General features: G+C 42.6%; 1 long non-coding RNA gene across 2 annotated transcripts; it reads left to right on the top strand.

Moving 5' to 3' along the window:
* The first annotated feature begins 1,331 nt into the window (after nt 1-1,331).
* On the top strand, nt 1,332-4,850 carry LOC123188492 (uncharacterized). Of its 2 annotated transcripts, none has more exons than XR_006494717.1 (5): nt 1,332-2,006; nt 2,099-2,202; nt 2,394-3,886; nt 4,285-4,442; nt 4,564-4,850. It is a non-coding gene; the product is annotated as an uncharacterized lncRNA (long non-coding RNA). The 2 variants fall into 2 exon arrangements; XR_006494718.1 differs by having other exon boundaries at nt 2,394-4,048.
* Nucleotides 4,851-5,592: the final 742 nt, after the last annotated feature.

Below are 5,592 nucleotides of genomic sequence, written 5' to 3'. Positions count from 1 at the left end.
CCGGATCATAAACGTGTCCGGTTTGGCCTCTATCCTTCCTATCTTACAATGCAAGTTACATAACATGGTCGGTTTACATCTACATGCCTTAACTTGCCTCTCGGCCTTGGGCCTTCATAAAGCGCCATCATTCTTACGTCTTCATGGGCTTCTAATCTTCATAAGGTTAATCCGGCTACCCCTGGCCGGTTTACGTCCAGTAGTAATATCCCCAACATTAGGCCCCAGATTGGTTTGAACTTGTTCATGTCAATCTTCAATACTTAGAAAAATTCCTCCCTTGCATCTTCACCTTGATCTTGTAAACCGCCGTGACGTCACATTCCAGAATCATGATAAACTGCCCTGACGTCATCTCTCCGTTGAAGCTGAGGATTACCTTCATTAATGCATATCCAGCCATCGAAGCGACACCATTATTAACTATCCATTTTTGAGCTCCTTGATTCCCGCACTCGTCGCCTTATCTCTTCGCCTTATAAATAGGGCCATGGGTCCTTATCATTTTTCGCCTTCATCTCGTTCGCTTCTTCTTCCTCCTTGCGACACCTCCGCACCTGAGCGCCGCTGCCATCGTCAAGCCTCGCCTCTGCCTCACCACTGGACGATGCATCAACCTATTCATACCAGAGTTCCGCAGCACACCTCCGCTGCTTCCGCGGCCGCAGTAAGTCCTTTCCTCCTTCCTTAGATTCATTAGGGTTTCCTGGTTCTTCGCAGTTCTCTGAAGTTCATCAATGCTTTGGTGTTGTTCTTCCCTATTCCTCCTTAGTCTATAGATGGACACTTCACACCTGACGTATCCCTTGCCGTGGCTAATCTTTTGTTACCACCACGAACCCTTATGCGCAAAAACTGATCTAATCCTTCATAAACGGTTTCGGGTCCTACTGTCAGGACCCCGATTCCAAGTCGCATCGATCTAGCCGGTAACACCTCATATCACTTTGCGGCCTCACGCACGGTATTCCCACGGGTGTCACCTTCACTACACCACGACACTGCATTCCCTTCAGACGTCTGTTGGAAAAAGTTAGTTTCGCTAACCGACTGTTTGTTGGAAAAACTTCTATCAGACTATTGGTCGGTATTACTCACATATAGCGACCAACTGTCGGTCAGGAATGCTAAAATTTATAGCATCAAACCGTTGGTCGGTGATAATTGCAGTACTGTCACACGGTCGGTCGAGAAATATTGCCGACCGATCGTGGGTCGCCAACTGGGCCGTGCACGCGACTTAGCGCGAAACCCAGGCCGAATTTTTCATGCCGCGCGCCCTCACAGCCCACCTCCTCATTTCCCTCAAAAAACCCCTCCTCATACACCATTCGGCTCCAAAAAATCAACACCACACCACTACCTCTCCCCCTTATCTCTTCCCCATCCTGATCTGAGCGGCGGCGGCGGCGGCGATGCTGGCGCTCGCATTCGGCGATGCTTCCCCCACTCTGTCCATCTCTTCCTCCCACCACTCCATCACCATCCCCACATCGCTGCTTTTGTCCCATGTGGAGGTGGTCTGTGGCGCCGATGCTCTCACCCAGCTGCCACCGGTGGCACTTCCTGTTCGTGCCCAAGCGCCCGTTAAGGCCACCTCTCCCCTCGCTCCCATGGCGCCATCGCCCCAACCCATACCCAGCTCCCTGTCCCCCCTCCCATGGTAACAGATCTGAGCGGGACAAGGTCCTTTCGGTCCTGGTGGTTCAGAACGAGGTAGGTGGCCTCTGCTCCCTTATCTTCTAGCGACTAGGAGTGTGGTGGCTACCTGGTTGGTGCCCCCATCTCTCTTAGACATGCATGGTGGCAACGACATCCGTAAGCTCTCTCTCTCTCTCTCTCTCTGTGTGTGTGTGTGTGTGTGTGTGTGTGTCTGTGTGCAGATTTTAACTCCAAGCGATGAACCTTCCATAGCCCAGTGGCTGGTGCCCCCATCTCTCTACAGATTGGTTTCTTTAAAAACCAGTTCTGCTTTGATTCATGGAAATAATTAAGTTCTTGAAGAAGTAAAGTTCGAACCCTAGCCATCGATTACTATTATTGTTTATTTACATTGTGTGATTGCTTGCAGACTTAATTGGATAATGTTTTTTTGTAGGGTGAAACGAACTTGAATAGGTTTGGTGGATGTTTGGGCAATTACTCAACTACTAACTAAAACAGAAGGCCACTAAAACTTTAGTAGATTTTTGTGGTTCCAGTGTAAGTATTTATTTTATTGTTTCAACATTATACATGATTAATGCTTTGATAGTAAGCGTATGAATACATGATTTTTGTACATTAATCCATGATTATTTTCTTTGGGAGATTTTCTGGAGATTTTCTGAAGTTGCAAGTCTGTACCTAACCAACTGAATATTATAGATGCATTTGTTACTTTTACTTGACAGCATTGACACTCTGAAGATTGCATGGCTCAATCGAGACATGGTGTGTCCGCATTTGCCTATTTACCTCCAAGAGCATTGCCAATATCAGTGTGCTTTTTGCTACAGAAATGGATTTTTGAGAACTTGTAGCACATGGTGTCCTGGGAATCCTGTCTATGTAAATTTCACCTGCTAGCTCATTATCAGGTATGTTTATGCATCTATTAATCATATGAACTATACAAACAGGGATAGGATACAATTTGGAGGAACTTTGGTAGTTAAACATCCTTACTTTCAAACTGTCAATTTCTCTCTTTGTGTTATGAATGGAGTGTAGTTTAATCCACATCATTTTCGGTTATCTGAATGACATAAATATGGTGTGTGTACAAGTTTAGCAAATATGATGTTTTTTGTCATATAATACATGGCATCGGAAGTGGGCATCCTAGGGTGTTGTTGGATCTCTCAAGTTGGCTGCTGTTATTCTTGTTATTTTGCATGAAAATAAAGTTTCTGAATCACCGTTCTGCTATTTTTTGAGAATATACACTTAGACACTAATTTATCAATAAAACAAATTGGTATGTTGCGTATGATAAAAGAATCAGAAGCTGGATAAATTTTGTATAGTCGTATTTGTATCATCCAGTAGATAATAGCTTTTGTATGCCCATATCTCAACTAATTTAGTAAAGCAGAGCATAGCAGGCAATAGGCTTTGTATTTGTATACTCGTAGTTGAACTTAGAATTCAAGTTTACTTTGTCACCATAGCCCTGTATTGATACTCTATTAGATTGTCAGCAGTTTTTATAGAATTCTCTTGCGTAAAAGGGTGACAATTCATCCATGACTTGATGTGTTGATAAGTTAACATACTCTCTTGATTTCATTTTTCCTCTCGTGAACAGGGGAAGTGTTGGTTATGCTAGTGTGCATACTCACTTGGGAAGAAATGGAAATAGGAAAGGCGACCTTCAATTCCTCACCTACAATTATGTTATAATTACTGATTAGAGGCACCCTACGGGCCTTTAGGATAAATCCCCATGTACAAATGAATTTGCATCACCTAGAACTTTTTCACTATCTAATATTCCATACTAATTATCCATTCTGAGTTAAATCATACATTAATTAGAAGGAACTAAACCATTTGTTAGGGTGAACTATATGCAGCATTGAGCATTCTAATTATTCTTCTGCATTGTTCTTTATTTCGATAACTATTGTAGTGCAGGCTAAAGTGATGGCATGTATGACTGGTATAATTTCATCTCAATAATAACTATTTTCTGCATAGTATATTGGTCCCAGCCTACTTGCTTTAAATGCCTGATTTTGATGGATTTTGTTCATGGCTTTGATTATACAATCTAGAATATTTAACCTTTTGAGCCAAATTCAACAGAGCATATCATCCAATACTAAGGATTTCAATTATCATGGTGTATTCAAGTCAAAGCTAAATAGTAGTCTGCGTCCGCCTACCTTGGCAAGGATACCAGGTGAATCTACTTTGCTGTTGTAGCTTCTTTCCATCATATTACTCTTATTTTTGGGGATTTAATTTGTTCTTAATCCTATTTCCATTCTGGGTGAAAATGCTGGAACCTTTTGGACACATGTACATTTTAAGTGTTCCCCCTTCCTGCCCAAAACAATGTTAGGTGAGCTAAGATAATACTTTTAGGCATTCAGAAAGAGTCACATCTATAATTAACTTTCAACTCCATTTATCCAGTTTGAACTACCAGAAATCTATACATCTACTGAAAGAGTCACGCTTACATATATTTAGCTTTTAGCTCACTGTATCCACTATCTTCAAAGTTGTATGTTTATTTTTTTGGAAACAAGTGTTGGAATATTGGCTGCTAGTACAGTAACTTAGGTATATCCTCAGGAACACTATATGCTCAGCAATTGTACAAAGTAAATGATGCATTTCCTTCCAAATGGATATACAAAAAGTTGATTGAGGGTTTCTATGCCACATCCATGGCTACTGCTGGAAGTCGATTGGCAGTCTTCATGTATGGATATGCTATTTTTTTAGATTAGGTAAGTGTATTCTTCATTTTGTGATGTTGTGTGTGCGTAGTGCACATGTGAATTCTGCCTGCATTCAATTTCATAGATTAATTAAGCATTGTAATATTTGAGATTTGTTGGACTTTTGTAGGAAGCAAACACAAGGATGGACTCACTATGAGCCATGAAGCCAGCGATCCACATCAACTGGATGTTTTAGCTCTCATTTTGTATAACTGATGTATCATAGTTGCATCTTTTAGCTGTCCTTCTGTGAACCTGATGTATGGTGTCTTGACGGTTATGTCTAGAACAGAGTGAAGTGTATGTACGTGACATGGTGTCTTGGTGGTTATGTCTAGAACAGACTGAAGTATATGTATGTGATAGTTAGTTAAATGGAATACAAAATGTTTGGTGCACCTAATATATAGTGTCTTGTTGATTATCCTTAGAAACATGAATTATATGTATGTGACAATCTTTAACATATGTTAATTAAAGTTGTGGTTGGATAAACAATGTTGGTCATCAAAAGAAAACACAATATGATTGTTGGTCGGCAAAACAAACCCTGTCTTATAGTCGGTCGGGAAAGGCTAATGCAAGCCCCAACAGAATGTTGGTTGGGAAAGGTACATGGTTACCCCAACAAACCATTGGTCGGGAAAGGCCCATGGCTACCCCAACAGTCTGTTGGTCGGGAAAGGCCCATGGCAGGCCCAATAGACTGTTGGTCGGGAAAGATGCACCATAGCCACCCAACAGCCGGTTGGGAAAGATATGTCGGTCGGGAAAGGGCTTTCCCGTCTGGACTTTCCCCAATAGACGGTATCGGTTGGCAATACTCTTTCCCGACCGACTGTTTGTCAGCGGAAGCTGTATTTCCGACCAACCTGGCTGTTGATGATGTAGTGCTGTGGTGTAGTGCTTACCATGGCTCGGGACCGTTTGCGCCTTTTGGCTCACGTATATTATAGTGTCGCTAGCATCCATACGACAGAGAACCTGGGCCGACATCACTGGTCGTGAACCCAAAGTGGCACTAACTTACGGGGACAGGCATACATGAATCAACATCGAGCATGTCGGTCAGCAGTGTGTGAATCCGGCTGTAGCACTGGGCTAACAGGACTCCGTTGAACCGGGCTGTAGCAGGCTAGGCAGGACTCCGGATGTC

The sequence above is a fragment of the Triticum aestivum genome, chromosome 2A, assembly GCF_018294505.1.
Source record: "Triticum aestivum cultivar Chinese Spring chromosome 2A, IWGSC CS RefSeq v2.1, whole genome shotgun sequence".
NCBI classification, from domain to species: domain Eukaryota; kingdom Viridiplantae; phylum Streptophyta; class Magnoliopsida; order Poales; family Poaceae; genus Triticum; species Triticum aestivum.
Note: the sequence above shows the minus strand (reverse complement) of the source record. Positions and strands in the feature narration are given on the sequence as shown.